The following is a 21282-nucleotide window of genomic DNA, read 5'->3' as shown; positions in this document are numbered from 1 at the left end:
GCATTTGGGGGAGTTTAAAACACTGTAGTGAGTTCAGAAAAATGAGGACGCCAAAAATGTCCTCATTTTTCCGAGTGTCCTGATAGTGAAGGTGTGTTATCAAAAAATTGTCCTTATTTGTCATGAAAACAAGTGCACACACACACACACACACACACACACACACACACACACACACACACACACACACACACACACACACACACACACACACACACACACACACACACACACACACACACACACACACACACACACACACACACACACACACACACACACACACACACACACACACACACACACACACACACACACACACACACACACACACGAACGAGAAAGTAAAACTTGGCCACGTTTTATTTATTTTTCTCTCTATGAACCCTCCAGGTCTCCGTAGAAATGTAAAACATGTTTTTGACAATCTTTATTTAGCATATTCTGGAAATTCTCTTGTAGCCATATGTCTTTTGTTTTTGGTTAACTTCTTAGATTAGGTTGGGCTGTGTTCTCAATACAAGGGAATTCAAGAGGTGGTCGCTGAGGTTGTTTGAGTCCGCTACAGCGTATGACTTCTGTTGGGAAAATACTGAATGTACTCTTTCAAGGACATTTGCACATGATAACGAAGTGTATAACAGTGAATATGTCAAGATGTATGATTACCTAGTAAGAGAAACATGACAAACCTTTTCAGACAAATGATAAGCTATGTGACAACGGTTAACATGATGATTCAGCTTCTAGGTAAATATGCATATGACAAGCATGAACATCTTTGATGTGGGCTTTAGCTAATCTGAACATAACATTGTATACTGCTTTGAACCGGTATTCCTCAATTTTAGCCGCTTTCACACCAAGTACTTTGCCGTACTAGGTTCCCAGAACTTAGTTCCCAGCACTTAGTCCTCCCATGGAACAAAGGGCAGATCGAGGAATAAGATTACGCAAATGAAGCCGCTGACGTCACTTCTTCTTCTTCTGCTTTGGGTTTACTGGCAGGTCGCAAACAACTTCACGGCCAGAGATGGGGTCGTTACTATTTTTTTTTTAATATATTACATATTACTTTAATTTTTTAAAATATATTACACTACTTCGTTACTCTCTATATAAAGTAATTTGTTACTTTACTCGTTACTTTACTCGTTACTTTACTCGCCGAGCAGGTACGAACTGCGCATGCGTGAGTGGCAATAACTCTCCTTACCAGCAGGCGGCGGTAGTGTGTATTCGTCATTCAAAACAGACAACAACCGGAAGACAGAGAAGAAGAACTGACTACATGATATAAACCATGGATGTATAATAAGAACTGGATACAGCGTGGGACGCGGGGCCTCATTCATTCCTATGAGAGTTGCTCATTGGCGCATGATGATAAAATGGCCCAACTTTTGAGAGAGGGCGAAACGTCACAGATTACCCGGCATGCCTGAGTAGTACCCGTATGTGCGCTCAGAGCGCATGTGTAACAGTGTAAATAATGAATGTTTGTTTTATTAAATCCTGTTAAACTGGGACTACAGCCATAGTTTTGTCATTTTAATTTATTTTGAAAAGCCGCAGCCGGAAGCTAGTGTTGCACTGAATGTGGTGTATTTTGGGAATCCGTCAGTGTTAGAGGATTCTTAGCTTTGGGTGAGTTGTTGCTCTGTTCACTCAGTTGTAAATATAATCATAATTGTGATCTACGTGTACTATTCTGTGTATAATCTATCTGCATTATTGGTTATATTTTATGTTTAGCTAAATGTCTTTAGATTCCGTAGTGTATCACTTTTTAAAAGAATTATAAATAAACTGAGAGTGAGACGTTTTTCAGCTAACTAGTTAGCCGCTAACGTCGTGGAGTACATGTGGCATTTACGTCACTGATGTGAAACTTTCCTTTGTAGAGCAACATCTCACTATACTGTGGCTAAACTGTGGATCTGTGTGTTCATTCCATGGTTTGCAAGTATGTTTATTTTGAGCTGTTAAATGTTTTTATTGAATACTGTTCATCTAAGTAATTTGATTAATCTTTATTGTCACAATTACAAACTAAATTGTTTTATGTTTGTAATAAATGTTATTGGGTTTCTTTATGTTTGTATTTAGAATCCTTTTTCTCTAAACAAATGATACCACTATACGATCACTGTAAGAGTTTTAGAGGATTCTTAGCTGTGGAGCAACATCTCACTATACTGTGGCTAAACTGTGGATCTGTGTGTTCATTCCATGGTTTGCAGAATAAAAGCTGATTGATATCTCAAACTGACTCTGGTGAAGTACAAGAAAGCAACAGCAAAGCAGGACCCAAGTGTCACACATAAGCAACTTTAACCAAAATGCTCGTTCACATCAAGCACGTCAATTTGCGTACACGTAACAGCACCGCAAGTTCATGACAGCATGGTAATGGCTTGTTTTTATGATGGATTTGATATTAACGAGGCGGCAGTTAGCAGCTAGCGACTAGCTAGTAATTATGCTAATATGCACATCAATCGTTATGTACTTATATTACGCTGTAACAGGATCTAGTGATATCCAAGCAACAGAGCTTCATTTAGCATGAAATAATTATTGCACTGTATATATATATGTATATTAATATATATATACAGTGCAATAAGCTTCTTAGTGCAATAAGAAGCTACAGGGACGTTAATCTAACGTCGGTAATATTAACTTTATTTAATACAACATTTACGGTACAAGATTTAATCATACAGCCCATTTAGTTATAATATTTTACAAATGATGAATTACAGCAAACATGTGCAATATATCTATTATTACAGCTCCGTGGGATGGCAGTGAGACGATATGGGTCCGTTGTTATTGTGCATCCATGGGTAAAGATAAACGTATAGTGCTGAACCTGCTGAACACGTAACATGAACGTGCCGGGCGGCGCGGTCCCGTGGGTTAGATGCGCGTTCATAATGCAGAGGGATATAACTCTCAGAATAACGTTAATAGCACATTTTTACCACTTGAGGAACGAATGTTTTTAATAAGGGCTATACAAGTGTTCATACTGGGTGGTTTATTTAGTTTAAAACAAATTATCCAACGATTTACAGACCATCTTTTCCCCATGTAAGTCAATGGGAAAAAGTGTTTCTGGGCCCAGCAACCTAAAGGAAGTGTAGTACCGCCGTTTGGCCACAATGAATATTCTACTCAGAGTCCGGCGCACTTCCTGGGGGCTTGATATAAACAAACAACAAATAGCGTGTGCGTTAGCTTCACCTTAGCATGTGTACTTTGCAGGTGTTTGTTGAGGTTTGACGTGGTGTTTACAGCAGTGGATAACAGCTTCTGGCCTGTACACAGTTTGCACCTCACCGTCAAATTCCTGTCTATAATTCGGACGAACTCAAAATAATGGGCATACCTCCACCCCTCGAAAGTTATCGCTGACTCAGCCATGTTTATGCAGCACTGCACGTGGAGATGTGGACGCGCAAGTCGCGCGGATTAGTACATATAAACCTGCGGCGGAAACCCCTCTTGTCTGTCAGTGTGATTATGACTGATTTTAGTAAGTAACAAAGTAACGCGTGTCAGGGCAATGTTAGTAACTGTAGTGTGATTACTGAATTATAAAAGTAGCGCGTTACACTATTCCGTTACCGGCGAAAGTAATATTATTACAGTAACGCGTTACACCCAACTCTGCTCACGGCGTATACTGCCACCCGAAGTCCCCGGCCGGAAGTCCCCGGAGTTGGGGACTGGCTTCTACCGAAGCCTTCTGAGTAAATCACCAGAACGCCGACACCTCCTCATCTCCACCGCTCCCATGTTTTTTTTTGTGTTGCCATAAGTTAGTCTCTCTCCGTTGGTGCGCTGGGCTAATGCTAATGCTAATAATGCTAATGCCAGCAAATACAATCGCGGCTTCACAAAACCTTTCAGAACTTTACGGGGCGTGGTTTGCAATTCGCCCAGCCAATCAGAAATTGTAACTTTTTTCTCCCCAGGAAAGTACCTGGGGGGGAAAAGGTTCACATGAACTAAGTTCTCTTTTTGGTGTGAATGCAAAATCCCAGGAACTATCAGAACTAAAAGGGAAAAGTAAGGGGAAAAGTAGTCCGGTGTGAAAGCGCCTCTTGTGACTGTGTAACAGCCTCTCTTGTATAAGCATGTGAAGGACACTGTTCGGGGAACTAGTTGTACCATATGCTCTGTATATGATGACTACTTCCCTTCTTGCAAGGATAATATATACATGAATCCTGTTTTAAATCTCAAGCCGGTGATGAGTGAGATTTTCTGAACAACTTCTAAGTTCACTTGAAACTGACGAAATGTTGACTTGTGAAAGCGAAATACTTTAAAGGTGAATTTCAGCAAGAAATACCCAGATATTGAGCTGTTGATTGCAACAATGAAGTTGAGTCAAAATAGACCTTGTATATACCTGATAAAACATTCATCAGTTTGAATCAATTCACTCCCAGATTCAGGGTTAACTTTGAAATAATTGAAGTCTACTGAAGTTTCTGCAACTTGTTTTTATCCAACTTGCTTTTTCAGTGTTTGCATATTTTGTTGATGCAGTCATGTGACTTTTCTTTTGTTATTTGGGACACCACATTTTTGTCTGACAGAATAGTAGAAGTAGTTTTTAAAAAGGAAAACAATGTTTGTCTTTTGGAGTCACAAGTCTTGAGTGTAAAAACAAACTTCGCATGTCAGAGGCCAGTTTCCTGAAAATCCCTTTTCTAGGAGCTGAAAAGGCCAAAGGTTTTCTAGGAAAAAGGGTCCCCTGTAAATATTTTCTGTTACATCAGACCATGGACCACACATACACACAGCCCCAGTGTTCTTACCAGTAATGCCATACCCTGTTGCATCACAGGTTTTAGCCTCCAAGTATCCCCACACCTTTATATACATAACTCACTCCATCCATTCACCTGACCTTTGACCCGACATTCTTTCTAACTTTTGTTCATTCACTCCCTCCAATCCCTCGTTTCTGCCTTACCCTTTCTGCTTATATCCACCCAACGCCCTTGCATTTTCTTTCTTCCTTCCTTTCCTTCCATCGTTTGCTTTTCTCCTTTCCTTTTTTAGCTTTTGTAGGGAAATTGCATGACTTTTCTCCCTCATCTGTTGCCATATTTCATTCTCCAACTTTCTTGCTTCTCTTTTATTGCTTTCTTCCATCTTTTTTTCTCTACTCCTCGTCCTTTTTTCATTAATTAGTTTTCTCTTCTCCAGCTATTGTAAACTTCCTTAATTTATATATTTTTCTCCTGATATGTCCCAAATGCTACTTTCCTAAGTGTTTTAATGTTTTCCTTTTCTCCCCAGATTTGAACTGATCCCTCTCCCTTGCACTTCCATCGTTCTGTCCTTCATTTGATCTCTTCACCTTTCCAAAATGTTTCCCTGTCATTATCTCTTTACTGATATCTCTTGGCCCCCTCTTAAGCTCTCCTTGTGTTCCGTCCTTCCTCCCCCTATGTACTTCACCCCCCCCCCGCCCCCTCTACTGGAATTCATCCTCTCTCTGCTCTAAAAGGTGACTGGCTCTTTCACTTCCAGCTTGCCGATTGGATGTTGTCATGGAAACGGCTGCTGGAGGGTGGTTGTTTGCAACTCTTGTCCTGCAGAGGTGAAGCTCTGTCATGCATGAGCGTGTGTGTGTGTGTGTGTGTGTGTGTGTGTGTGTGTGTGTGTGTGTGTGTGTGTGTGTGTGTGTGTGTGTGTGTGTGTGTGTGTGTGTGTGTGTGTGTGTGTGTGTGTGTGTGTGTGTGTGTGTGTGTGTGTGTGTGTGAAGACTTAAGTGCTGAGGCATGTTTGTTCTTGATGAGCGTGTAAAACCTTGTGCCGAGCTTGACGTGCATATAATGATGCATGCAAAATTGATTTTTCGCCATGTGTGTGAAGTAGATGGGATATAATTTGCTCAGTTACCTTGCATCTGAAGTGTGTGTATGTGTGTGCCTTTTCACACCTCTGGATGCTCAGCTGTCTGTGTGTGTTTCTGTCACGTTTGACAGCCATATCCCTTTACTTTAGTATTCTGTAGCACTGCTTGTCTGTGTGCAAACTGCAGAGCTGTTTGTGGCAACTTGGGTGTGAGACAGCAAGATGAGCTCTCACACACACACACACACACACACACACACACACACACACACACACACACACACACACACACACACACACACACACACACACACACACACACACACACACACACACACACACACACACACACACACACACACACACACACACACACACACACACACACACACACACACACACACACACACTCCTAATCAGGGGAGCACTCAGCTGGAGGTGTGTGTGTGTGTCTGTGTACCCGAGCCCTTAGCTGCCAAAGAAGGGCCAAAGGAAGAACGAGGTGACAATCGGAGAAAAACAAGGATGGATCGAAATGCAAATCTGGCTAAGAATAGACCTAAATAATTAAAGAGCATGACCGCACCACACCTGCTCCTCACCGGATTAAAAGTGACATTTAGGGGATGCAGCCTGCAACAATGTCGGAAACATCCTTTATCCTTTAAGTGATAAAATGATACATGCAGATCATAACGATTAAAGCAAACACTCTTATGCAGCCTTCTAATGCATTTGGAAAACACTTGGGGGTAACAGTGAAGTAAGTGTTTGAAATATTTAGATCAGGGTTCTCCAACCTTTCTTCATCTGAGAGCTACTTTGAAAAAATGAAAGTGGCCAAGAGCTACTTGCATCACATCGCTTACATACATGTATTCACACAGCACTCATCAGTTGAATTAAGCTACTTTTGTACACGTGTGAAACTGCAATACCCAAAGTTCACATCAAGGTCCAAGAAAACGACAATTTCTCACATATTACATGTAACTAGGGCTGCAACGATTAGTCGACATAATCGACGACGTCGATCATAAAAATTCGTCGACGCGGAATTTTAGTGTCGACGCGTCGTATAAAAACAATCAGAGAGCCGGTAACGTTAATTCAAAACTGCGCAAATGTTCATTTGTAACTGCAATGCACTACAGGAAGTGCTGGGGGCAGTATACTCTCCATTGTCTGCCATGACTGCATTCTGTACTAACAACAAAGAAGAAAGAATACGAACGATGGCGGAAAGGAGAGAGAATGAGGGTGATGAAGAGCTCAAAAAAGCGAGACCGAGAGTTTCGAAAGTGTGGGAGTATTTCACAGACGACAAGCCAAAGAAGTCAGTGAAATGCAGAATTTGTAAAGGGGAATTGGCATTCCACGGTAGCACTACAGTGATGCACGAGCATTTAAAACGCAAGCACCCTGGAACCGTGAGGACTGCTACTTTGGATCATGGGTAAGTTTGAGCAAGTTAGCCATAGTCATGTTTACGTTAGCTTACATGTTGGAAAACAGAACGTCTCATGGTTAATGCTTGCTAAGCAAACGCTATTTCAGTTATGTTGAGGCTGCGTGTCCACCAACGAGCTGCTAAACAGCGCCAAGCTTACAGCGTAGTAGAGCACACTAGAGCTTTATGGACGCTGTAATTAATTCCAAACTTAAAATAATAATTAACAAGGGTCTGCGAAATGACAAGAATAAAATGCGATTGAATTTGTATTATTTATTTTGTTTTCATTATGATTTTTTTGTATTTATGTTATTCAAATACATTTGATTAAACAAGTTCAAAGTTCAAATTCAAATGTTTCATGAGTCATTATTTTAATTTTCTATGGGATCATGTTATGTTAAGGCAGAGGGACTGGACAACAGGGTGACATTCACAGGTGTGCAGACTTGAGGTAAAACATGCACTGGAGCCCGGAAAAGGAGCCGTGCCCACAGGAAGCAGAGATGGAGGGTGTGACAGAAATAATCGTTAGATTAGTCGACTAATCGAAAAAATAATCGACCGATTAGTCGACTACCAAAATAATCGTTAGTTGCAGCCCTACATGTAACATGTAACGATATGTAGAGAGAAGCTGTCAAAGGTACTGCAGCCTTTACGTATGGGAGGAAAACACGGAAGAGCAAGTCAGAGGATTTCATTTTGCATGGACAGAGTTAACTGCTTTCATTATATTACATTTCACTTGTTAGACATTTTTATCCAAAGTTACTTACACACTCAATACTGTGGACGATCCCCACAGGAGAAATTTGGGGTGAAGTGTTTTGCCCATGCAGGGACACAACGACATGCTGACTGCAATGGGGTTTGAACCTGTGACCCCTTGATCCGAACACCAATGCACAACCCACTGCACCACACGCCTTTTGACAGCAAATAATGCTGGCTTACTATTTGATATGTGGAGAGAAGTTGTCAAAGGTGCTGCAGCCTTTACGTATTGGGAAAAAACACGGAAGAGAAAGAAAGCTGACGATCTTCAGTCATAATTCAATCAGTTAACTCTTTTTAGGGTGCAGCTATAGGTTTTATTTATTTCAAAGTGGGCCCATTTTAATTATATTCATTTTCTTAATGTGCAGAGGACTCCCCAAGTGCTGTGTTTAATTTATTTTAAAGTAGGCCTGTGTATTTTTTTTTAATTCTCCTTATAAGAGTTCTTTGTTTATTATTAGAGGTAAACAGTTTGCTATAATGTAATACATAATAAATGCAAACAAACTGTAGTTTTTGTCTATGATGTAACAATATATACAACTTTATAAGCTATCAAGCTATCAAATATGTTTTGTGGCTCCAGACAAAAAAAATGGTGGAAAAGGGGGCAAAATGGCTCTTTTGGTCAAAAAGGTTGCAGACCCCTGGCTTAGCCGATCTCCATTCAGAAAACACGCATTTAAAAAGGTTTTTCGCCTGCTGTCTTGTCTGAAGACTTGTCAAAGCACAATCCATGTTTTTTTTCTAACCGGTATCAGTATGTTGTTACTTCGGCATCATTTTGAAACGTGTATTACAATTAAATCACGGTAAAATATGTTCATTTTGTAGTTGTAGACCCCTTCCCAGCGATTCTCTCACTAGTTTAGCATATTCTGCCCGGTTGTTGGCCCGGAAAGAACCTGGATTTTGGAGAGCCAGAACTGTGAAACAGTACCCGTGAGCCGGAACTATCCCTAGTGGAAACGCAACAAGAAACGGTCCGGGTTTGGCACTGCACGCTTAAACCGCGCTACGCGCTGCAGTGGAAATGCATCATAAGTGACACAGCTTGTAAGCCTTTTCCTAGTCCAAAGGGTTGCATGCTTCATTAACTTGCTTTATTAAGTTCTTTACAACTGTGAGCATCTAAATTTAGTTCATGAAAGAAAAAAACAAACACTCTTAATCCAAGCCTCAGTGAACCCTTTCAACTGCACACCCTTCACCCTCCTCCTGCTCTTCTCGTGTCTTTTTTATTTCGATGTTTCACGTCTTGTTTGGTCTCGGAGGTGCAGGGGGCATTATTACAGTCATCATTTTCATTATAAGCAGTGGCGGTGTAGCAGAGGCTGCGGGGGTTTAATTGGCTGCTCCACTACAAGAGGTTAGCCTCATTTGCAGGCCTTGTTATCCAGCTTGTGCTTGTAATGTCAATGAGGGGAAGGTGTAACAAGGTTATCTGTTAGCAGATATTGCCAGAACAAACTGGACACATTGTGGTTACAGGCAAGCTAATGGATTAATTGACTGGCAGGTTTACTCTCAGGCTAATTCAAGACATTTTAACAGAGAGAAAAACATGCGTGGAAGTTGGGCCGGAAAATACGTTTTGATCAGTTCTTTGACCAGTTGAAATGCCTCAAGTGTGCTTATGTAAATGAGTAACTAGCTAGTAAATAAGTTCTGCAATTAGATTACAAAATATATGAAATTAACTACAATTACCAATGAAAGTGTTGATGATTACAAAAAGATTAAATCCAAATGTATCCTTTCTTATTTCCTATCAATTTTTTCTACAAACAGCTGCGGTTGAAAAAAGGTTTATAGTAAATATACGTGTTTCTGTGTTTAGGTTGTTTGCCAAATTTCCATTACATTTTTTCAGCCTCCATAGCGTTCCAATGTTTTTTGTTCTAAACTTACAGTTACTCATTGATAAATGTAGTCTTATATTCTCCATCTATGTTCAAACTATTTTCCTGTTTCAATAATATGTTGTATCTTGAATATTATATTGACATTTCATGATTTTCAGTTAATCATTTAATAATGATGATTGAACTCTTCCTGTGATCATGGTTTAGACGTGATAAGCAATATGGACGCATATAATGAGCTCCAGCTGTGCGTAATGATGACTGTCCTGGTGCTGTTAAGGAATCTCTTAGAAGACCTTCTGGGACTTATAAATATGGAGGTTGTGGCTGACTGACTGACAGTGTGTGTGTGTGTGTGTGTGTGTGTGTGTGTGTGTGTGTGTGTGTGTGTGTGTGTGTGTGTGTGTGTGTGTATGTGTGTGTGTTCTTGTTGTTTCCTTTCGGAGCCGATTATGGTAATAAGACCATCATGGGATTCGGAATGTGGAGAGTGGATGTGAGTGGCGCTACATTGCTTCTGGCTTCAGAGGGAATTTACGGGTCTCTACACTTTCAGGATGAAGTAGGAGGTGTGTGTGATAGTGTGTGTGTGGACTCTATCAGCGTTCACTCCATCTTACCACTTTTCTCCCGTTGTGATCCTCAAAGTGCCCCTAGTCCTTTGAGTGTTTCTACGCCATTTCATCTCCCTTTTTCTTTTATTGTCTTGGCCAGCCGTAACTCGTCACTCCATCTACTCTCATCATGCTGCCTCATTAGCCTTCATCTAAGAAACCCCTCCTCCTCCTCCTCCTCCTCCCAAAACTATTTCAAATTCTCCTCCACTTTTTCTTTCCCTCCATCATCCCTGTGGCTACGTCAGTCCCCTCTGCTAACATCTTTCCAGCTCAAGTGATTCATACTCCTCATTTCAGTGAGGAGAGGTGGGTGTGAGGAGAGGGGAGGAGTGATAGGAGAGTGGAAGAGTAGTAGACTGGGGACAAGAGGATTCAGGGGAAAAACCTGGTGCCAGCTAAGAGGAGGGGGAGGTTTTGGAGGGTTTTGCCCATTGTTGCCAGATGTCATACATGTGTTTCTGATGCTCATTACCCATGCAGAGAGGGGTTTTCTCTCGAACACACACAAACATTAATCTGCATAAACATCTTTGTTGTTATTCCTCTAATTCCTCTTATAGTTGTTCACAAACTCATTATGCTTGAATGCAACGGTGAAAGCTGTTGTTAAGCTCAAAGAGCGCTTACAGGCTGAACCCTCAATACAAACACGGAAGGGAGGAGACGTGAGTATAGAAGCAAAAATAATTTAATTTCCAACTCAAAATTCAAACAATACTGATGTGGAATTAATAATCCGGATCTGGGAATAACTATGGGGGGGGGAGAGTTGAGGTCCGTAGTTGAAGATCCGGAGGATGTCGGAGAGAGCAGGCTGAAGCCGGTGTTCGGAGATTCTCAGCGGAACACGGGGGAAATGAGCCGGGGAATCAGAGTTGAATTGAGTGAGCAGGCTAGAGCTGGTAGTGAAGATAATCAGAGGTTCGCTGACGAGGTGGTATTGGCTGGACGTGGCAGGCAGAGTAGAAGACAGATTCTGGGCAGAGAAATACAGGTTTTAGGAATATAACTTGACTTAGAAACTAGGTTAGCTTTCTAGCAATCAATACGTGTTACCAGTGTATCTTTGACGACGAACTGGTGAATACTGGATGAGGAAGCCGGGTATATAAGCAGGTGTGGGTGAGTAGAAGAATCAGGATGATGAGTAGCAGCTGCGGAGGTGAATTGGCGGGAACTGAAAGTAGGTCAGCCACGCCCAGCCAGGAAGACAGACAGATACAAACAAACATGAAACAAAAAGAGAAGCAGAAGGAGGGAGAACTGCACTTCCTTACAGCTGTACAATGGCTATATGTTCTATTTCTGTATGCACTGAATGATACTGTTACTGTAACAAGGCAACATGGTTGAGATTTTTCCCTATAAAACCATAGATGCGAACATCATGATGAAAAGGAATACGAAAATCAATTAAGCTATGCTACCTTACCTTACCTTAATTTTGAACATGTTTGAAATGCAGTGCTCTGTACCAAGCATCATCTAGAAAGGCAAAAGTATTTAAAGCCGGTCCAAATGGCAAAATACGAGAGCGCTGAGAACCCAGGAATTGTACAAATTGGTATAGTGGGACATACTTTCTATCCTTGTGTTGCAGTGGTTGTACATGAATAGTGACATTAAAGGAAAGCTTGAGATAAGTTCAAACCTTCGATATACTTCTCACCTTTCATATAAACTGACCAGTATCAGCCTGAAGTAGCTGTGATTGATGGAACTTTTCAAAAATTGCTTGACAAAGCGACCCACGAACATTAGGAAGGTGAAATTTGACTGGGGAACGTTTTATTGTTGCCTTCGAACCCTGCGTATTTATTCGAATACTCCAGCATGTCACACATGTTCTGTATGTTTCAGAACACCAAAACATGTCTTGCTGATAAATGTAAAGCAGCAGAGGATCTTTTTTTATTTTTTCTTCCCTCCATCGTTGTCTTCCTCCCTTTCTCCCTGCCGCTTATAATCGTTCTTCAAGACTCAGAGGAAGCCCTGTCAGACTCCTTTCTTTACTAATGTTCTGCTTAAACGCAACACAAAAATAATCCTTTAAAATTGACTCTTTTTAGAATTGTTCATTTCGCCTATTGACTGTCTTCATCTCCATATTCAGCTAAATGAATCAACTTTAAGTGGTTTCAGTTGGAATTCCATTCATGTATTTGAATGGAAATAAGAGTGGAGCTGTGTCTGGGTCAACGAGGGATCAATTGGAAGGTTGGGTCCATGTTTCTTACTTTCCTAAAGAAACATGACAAGAAAGAGATAGTTTCCTTATTGTTTGCATGTGTGTTTTATCACTCTCTATCACTCTGTTGTTGCCTAATACCAGCCCTGTCTTCACTAGTTTGCTGGGTTATCAGAGATACTGACACATAACACTCCTAAAACTGTATAGAAGTTTATTAGCCATACAACCAAAGTCTATTGTAATTTTATTTAAATGGTAATTGGTTAGGGAACAGTCAATTTCAAAATAAAGATGGGAAAGAGTGCAAACAATTTCGAATTCTGTCTTCAGTTATGGTTTGTTTATATTATAATACCTTCATTTCATGCAAGATACTGCCCAAACTGCCTAACAAAACAATATCAGATGAAAATAAACCATAAAAGCTAAAGCAATAGTTAACAGCGTTCTTTGCTGCAGTTTCCTTTCCCTCTGCTTCATTTGCTGCTTTATTCTTCTTTTAAATTAGTTTTGTTATAAGCACAATTAAACTGCCTTCGTATCGAATTTGTCACATTGTTTTGAAGTGCCGTTATGATTAGATTGTGATGAGACTGATGTGATTGGGCTGCAAGGTCCTCCACAGTACATCTACATGCCCCTCTCCCTCTGACATACAGTCAACACAATCTTCACTCTGTATTTCTTCTGCAACAACCATCATAATTTTCCAGACCCCTCTTTGCATAAATTCACTCTCTCCCATTTGCTTACTAATGCGTAGCACCAGCCCGTGCATAATTGTGCTAATTTAGGCTTTTCAGAAGTTAAGCTGCCTTCCATCACTCGAGGGCTTCTGTCCTTAGAGATTTCATATTTCAGTGTGGTGAAGTATTCTACCCATTGACAATTGGGAACATTTTAGCATGTAAATGATCCCCCCTTTTCAGTCTCACCATCTTCCTATTTGCATTGCTAACAATGGCTGAATGAATGTGTGATGAGCGTGTCATTCAGGTTCTCATTTCAAAGCCATTAGCCAGCCACTAATGGTGATTGAAATGGACGAAAAAATGCTTCAGCATTCGTCCTGTCCTTTGTCTACATGTTGCTCTTCAAATTCAAAATGTGTGGCTTTTTTACTATTTTAAATGATACATTGAGTCTGTAAATACTTTTTTTTTAGCTTCATCTTATCTAAAAAACAACAAGTCCTCCAACTCATACGACCAAATAGGTCGATTGTTCAAGCCCTTATTACGACCAAATAGGTTGTTTGTTCAAGCGCTTAGTACGACCTATAATCAAGTTTTAAAGTTTTCGACCTCTAGTGACTGCAAACGCTACAGAGGGTCGTTTATTCACAAATAACCCTCTCTGTAAAATCCTAAATTGTAGGATAGTTTGGACATTAAAATGCTTTTTGATTAGATTTCTAGCGAGAAGTGTATATTGTACTTTCAGAAACCACGTCCAGTCGATACGTGGGATCTATAGTTTGATAGATATTACGAAGATAATTGAGTTCTCACCAGGAGAACGTGTAACGGCAGCGTCCATGTAAAGTTAGCGTCAACCCTCACAGAGTGAAAACAGTATTTCCGGTCTCTAAGTTTTTGATAATAAAACCAATGATCAAATGATTTAACAGTGATATCTGCAGTACTCATCCACTAAAACATCAGTTTATCCTTGTTAATTACACAAGATTACTTGGTTTAAATTGTGTACAATGCTTTTGTGTTTTTCCCATAGGTGTTTCCTTTTAGATTCTGAGAGACACATTTCTTTTTTCATAGGTTTTGATAGGCTAAAACATCCAACTACACCCATAATCCTGGATGTTTTAGCCGCAATGCACGTCGGGATATGATGTTAATGCGATATGAAATCGGAAAACATTTAAAACAAATAAAAATAATACTTTATTCCGAGTGTTCTTGCTTTTCTCTTTGTAAGTCATCATATAACGGCATTGTAATACACGGTTTGTGCCTGCATTAAATATTACACATCTGCCGTAGTTCTTTATTTATAGAGCCCTGATTAGAAGACTTCAAGACAAACTGGAAGAACTGCCGCCGAAACTGAATACGTGACGTGGATCATAAATATATCAGCAATTACACAACATCTTCCATTTCTTTTCACACAATACGTCTCCTTGCAGTATCAACAATAATTCGGCTGACTTTTATATTTGATCCAATTGGTGGATAAGCTGTATTTATACCATAACGGTGCAGAGCTGATAGAAAGGGACTTGTCGTTTTGAATGATACTACTGATTTTCTTTGAATATAAGAATGTAAATGCTGAGTTGAGAGAATTGTCAGGGGTTTTGGGTGATGGGAGATACATCTATGGAATCAGAATTTCAATAGCTGATATTATTATGTTTTAGTAACTAGACCACTGTTTTTTTAACCCGTACCGCCTAGTGGTTAAAGCACGTTATTGAATTTAGTTGTTGAATGAGTTATATTTGATGAAAACATTTAAATATTAAGAGTAGCCTACATACTTTCATAGGGGGAAAGTAGAAGGTCAATGATAGAAATATAGAATAGAAAATATCAAGAAGATACTTTAGTGATCTCTACAATAAAACAGCTAGTGGAGGACGTCAAAAGATATTAATAGGAGGATGTGCAAAACAGACAAACTAATAAGGCTTTATTTAAACATTAAAGAATACTTTAAGCCAAGGTCTTCTTGTGAATGACAAAAAAAACGTTGGGGGTATCAATAGATACATATGAAGTCTGACAAAGTACTTAACGTCTAATATATTGCATAGTTTATTTTGGCACTTGACAATCACCTTCCCTGAATTTTACTCAGGTTTAACTAAAGTCTGATTTAAGGGTTGTATATCATTCACATCATTAATCAGAATCTGCAAAGTATCTAAAATAAATGTAGTGGAGTAAAAATACCAGGTTAAACTCTGAATTGTAGTGGAGCAGAATCACAAAGTAACAATAAATTGCATGTTGTACATGATGCTGCAACAAAAACATTTCCCAACTTGGGATCTATAAAGTATATATTATCTTATCTTATCTTAAGATGATCGATGGCTACTGCTGTATTTGCAAAATTTGCCTCTGAACCTTGACAACTGCATGTTTCAGGCTTATCAATTAACAACAGGAGGGGTCACAGACATAAGACCAGCTGTTAAATAAAGCTTTTCTGACCTTAGCTGTCATGTGGGTATATTAATGCTGCCCATTATGGACACAAGCAATTTTCACCCATTTATTAATTATATGTTTTAAATGTGATAACACCAATGGGTTTCATATCCACTAAACCTCCAGGGGTGTAAACAGTTTAATACTGGCAACTTCTAATTGTGGGAAATACGAAAACGTCTTTTAAAACTACAATTTCCAGTAGAGACGTGACATAGAACATGTTGCGAAGCACACAATGGCCAGCATGTGTAGTTCTGGGGGTGCTGGGCTGGACCCGTCCAATTCCAGTTTTGGAAAGTCTGCCGTGGTTACATTCCATTTCAAAGAGCTGTTTGACGCTCGTCGTAACCTTGTCGCAGTGCCACTCCAACAACCAATCACAGGGCTTGAGGACTAATCACGGGGTTTGTAAAGCAAGGCAGATGTTGTAGTCCCAAACTATAGCTCGGGATTCTGGATAGTGTAGTGTCTTCGGAAACACTGTAGTGTCTAAACTCCGAAAAAACTATTTGTTTCTCTGAATCGAAGGTTAAAAACACAAAAGCATTGTACACCATTTAAACCAATGAATGTTGTGTAATTAACAAGGATAAACTGATGTTTTTTAGTGGATAAGTAATGCAGATATCTCTGTGTAATCATTTGACAGTGTGGGGAATACTTCCGGTTTTATAATGAAAACTTCGAGACAGGAAATACTGTTTTCGCCCCTTGAAGGTTAACGCTAACTTTACATGGAAGCTGCTGCATATACACGTTCTCCTGGCGAGGACTAAAATCATCGTCGTAATATCTATCAAACTATAGATCCTACACATCCACTGGACGTAGATTTTAAAAGTAAAATATACACTTCTCGCTAGAAATCTAATCAAAAAGCATTTTAATGACCAAACTATTGCACAATTTAGGATTTGCCAGAGAGGGTTATTTGTTTATAAAAGAATCTCCGGAGCGTTTGCAATCAACGGGAGCATGTTGTTTCTTACAAGACCACTAGAGGTGCTACACTTTAAAACGTGACTCTGGGTCGTAATATGCGGCTGAACAATCAACCTATATGGTAGTTTTTTGTAGGAGGACAGGCTGCTAAAAAATAATTCCCAAATTTGGAGAATGACATCAAGGGTTAAAGAAATTAAAAAGTAAAGATGTGAGACAAATAAAGAACAGCTAAATGTACAAAATGTGCCTCTGATAAGTAGTTGAGTAAGACTAAAGTTGAATTAATTGTAATGCTGTCAAAATTATCGCGTTAACCGCAGTAATTACTTTTTTGAATTAATTGCGTTAAAATATTTAACGCATTTAACGCATGTGCAGAATGGCCCGCCCCATACATCCCACCAGTGGCCAACGCCAGGATATGGCTGGGGTAGGCTACACCCATACCAAGAAATGGCTTTGCCCCACCATGAAAAATTATGTTAAAGTAAGCAAAATAAAGTCCCCCAACTCGCGCCGAGAATTGCACAGCAGTTAGTAAGATTGATTTCAGTAGCCACTTGTCTGGAAATACCGAAGACCAGAAACGGTTTTGAAAACTTTGGTCACGTACTGATCGTCTTCTCAATAGAACCTCTTTGATAATGTCTTCTGGCCAATCAGAATCAAGATAACGGCGTGGTGTTGTTGCAGGAAGTCCCGACGGAGAATACTTTTGCTGTAGTACAGGGGTGCACATAACTGGTACGCAGGTTATGTGCGTAATCTGAAATGCGTACCGTCACTTGTGTCACAAAGCGCATTTGCGTTCACCGACGTACTTGTGAAGCTTTTCCAGGCAGTTAGATCACCGGACGACAGAGTCGGTCTCCGTGTGCACAGACAGGGCTGCTGTTAACGTCGGTCTGGACAACGGAATTGTGCCAAAACTACGCCAACCGGCTGCGGAGGGAGACTCCCCCCCTTCACTGGAGAACTGCGCTAAAACAGCTGATCACAATGTTCACACTGTGGTCACGAAGTAGTCCACTAGCCCCCCCCCCGTCGACTTTCCTGAAGTACTCCCCCGTTGATAGAAATCAACACGTAATGAATTAAGACCCCACGGTTTGATGATTGATAGGTGTGTGGGCTTTCTTTCATTTTGACACACAGAAAAATGTTATAATAAATGGACATATCCGCCTTCTTTCATTTATCTTTCCATTCCCACAACAATATACATAAAGAAATGGCATATTTTGGACATAGTTCGAATGGTGATTAATCATGATTAATAAATGTTTAAGCTGTGATTAATCTGATTAAAATTTGTAATCGTTTGACAGCCCTAATTAATTTAAATAGCTAATTACAGTAAATGTGAAGTTTTATAAATATTTCATAAGACCACTCTATAGAGAGCCGAAGTCCCCTCCCTTTCCGGTGGAACTCAGTCAACGGCGAGAGAAAGATTATCTTTCGATCCCGTTTGAATTGAGCCACGAATTACACATATGATGTTTGTCAATCTTAAAAAATAATTTCCAAGTAAAAAAAGTCACAGTTTGTCGTAAAACTGTGAAGTAACACTTATTTGTGTGTGAAACCGCTCAATTATCTACATCTCTGGTCTCACACAATACACGTCACCAACACCAGAATGAGGTGAAAAGTATTAAAGGTCCCATGTCATGGCCATTTCTACTGATCATAATTCCATTGTTGAGGTATACTAAAAATAGATTTATATTGTGCAATTTTCCAAACTCACATTGGTTTCTCATACAGCATCTCTATTGAAGTATTATTTGAATTATTTGAAGTATTAAAGTAACGTGTTATGGCAGGAAAGTTCAATCTGGTATATTAATTTTAATGTCACCTTATATATTTGTGGGTGTTAAATTTGATATAATATTATAATATTTTAAATAATAGAGAGGCTTTTCATATATTCCTGAAACAATGTTCCACTACTTAGTAATAATAAATTAAAGCAATAATCTTTTCTTCCACTTTTCATGTGTAGTCAAAAGGGTGGTTTTATGACCTTTGACATCTGCTTTGCAGTTCCCAGCAAGGAAGGGGCCCTGAGTCTCTAGCTTCCTCTGCTAATTGCTAAAACCTGTAGTGATTAGCCCAAAGGGAGATGTGCCTCAGATACAAGACAGTTGAAGCCTTGTAGAATTAATGATTTATCTCCTACAGACCCCAAAAGAGGCCTTGAGACTTGGGTCACCCAGCAGTAAATGAGATAAAGGTCCTTTTGAGCTTATCAATAAAATGTATTCATTCCTAGTAAGCTGACTTTGGGGTGAAGGGAAGTTCAGGGAAGCCATTAAGCGATAAGAACAATTAAATTCTGTTAAAGATGCATGATACGATGTTTGTGTGTGTTGAAGATGTTTATAGTAGAGCGGATAACCATGAAATTGTGCACTTTTTGAAAGAAACATGAAACTTCTACCATAGTTAGTTTATACCATGAGGTTTATTTTCAGATGTGGAGGGAAGTCAGATTTGACCTCTGAGGCCCGGGAGAGGTCAAATCCAAGATGGCCGCCAATAATACTAAAAAATGCCTCACTTTGGAACCAAACACTGTAGAAAAACACTTAAGGTGTCATTTCCCACACATTTTAGGGTGCCCATTCTGTTGGTGATACCTTTGAGACCAATAGAATTCAAGAAAATGCATTTAGATCAATGTGGAGGTCAAATAATGCAAACATAGGGTTGTGAACGATGCAAAAAGGTAGTTTATTTTCAAAATAATAACAGTAATGATAAGGTTAATAATGATGTCAATAACAATAATAACAATGCCAATAACAACAGTCATTGAAATAATAAGTAATTTTTTAACTGATTTATTATTTAACTTTTTAATCATCATCAAGGGACGGAGAAGTGGTTAACAACACCACAGTCCTTTCATGTCAGGATCACATATTGGTAGTGATCAAAAATCTTAACAGTCCCCAGAACAAAAGCAGAGATCTGTACACTTAAGTGCAGCTTTGACACATGAGCACCGTCCAGTGCACCCTTTCTGACAGTTACAGCGGATCAGCTCATGGCAAGACTTTGCTGCTTCAGGGAGAGTTGTCCAGAGTGGCTGCCACCCAGTGGTTTCTTTTGTCCAGCCCCAATCAGATGGCTCTGGCATCTCTGGGTCCAGGACCAGTGACTGGTTCCAAACGTTAGCCTGAAAGCAAGTACGCTTGATGTGCTGTTTGAGGGCAGCCTGGGTTGGAGGGATGTTTTCTAAACTCCTGGACTTCTGGGAGAAAAGCTGTTTCCTGGCATCATTCACTTCCATGCACTCACTCGTTCGGTCATACATGAGCACCACGAATCTTTCCAGCAGTAACATGGAATCTTCACTGACCTCACTTGGCATGCACAGGAGTTCCTGGAAAGCATCACTGACCTCTGGGAAAGACTTCCATCTCTCCCAGGCAATCTTCTTTCCACGGCCAGCAAATGCAGACACGGTGTCACATCCAGTGAAAGCGTGAAAGACAGGGAGAGTCAGGCATTGGATAGGAGTCATTGTGGCAACCATTTCATGAATAGCGATAAACCGGAAACTCGACCCAACACCAAAGGAAACCCACAGTTCATCGGGAGCTATTTTGCTAAAACAAGCCACTGCCAACACCACCACATCTGTATCAACGGTACGTATGGTCACCTTCTTACAACCTTTATGCACAGCGTCTGCCACATGCAGAAGTAGCCGGGTGTCTGCCTCTTCTTGTGAACATGGGGCAAGGCAGGTCACACATGAATCGGCAGGAGAGCAGAGGACTCCAGTTCCATCTGTTGCATACAGTTCCTTGCCCTGTGCTACTGGCAGACTTACGGCTTCTCGGGCCAGGAAGGAAAATAACTCTGTTTTGTTTTCATCACATCGAAGGAAGTCTTTCCAGTTCTTGGGCATCACAGTAAGGGGAGCCACCCTTTTCCTCTTGCCATTTCCCCTCTTCTGTCTTGTTGAAGCTTTCAGGCTGGCAGATAGGTATACATCCCAGACAAGGTCAACACGGATGCTTACCTCTAGTTGAGCAGAGATGTATGGTATGAACACTGTTTCTCCATACTCTTGAAATGTTCTTGATAACTTTGGATTCAGCATTTGAACCACAGCTGCACCATCTAGAATTACTGCATCAGTCTTAGGAACACTCTTGATTTCAAGCAGATTTGACTCCAGGCAGCGAAGCAGATCTGCTTTAACCCCGAACCGAAGTTTTCCTCCACTTGACAGAGCTGGAGGTGCTGCCTGGTTTTCGTGGGAAAAGAAGTGGTTGATGTCTCCATCTCGTGTTTGACATGAGATGTACAGCCTTGAAAAAAGACCACAGTCACTCTTCAG

The sequence above is a fragment of the Notothenia rossii genome, assembly GCF_949606895.1.
Source record: "Notothenia rossii genome assembly, chromosome: 10".
Taxonomy (NCBI): domain Eukaryota; kingdom Metazoa; phylum Chordata; class Actinopteri; order Perciformes; family Nototheniidae; genus Notothenia; species Notothenia rossii.
This window is presented reverse-complemented; position numbering follows the sequence as displayed.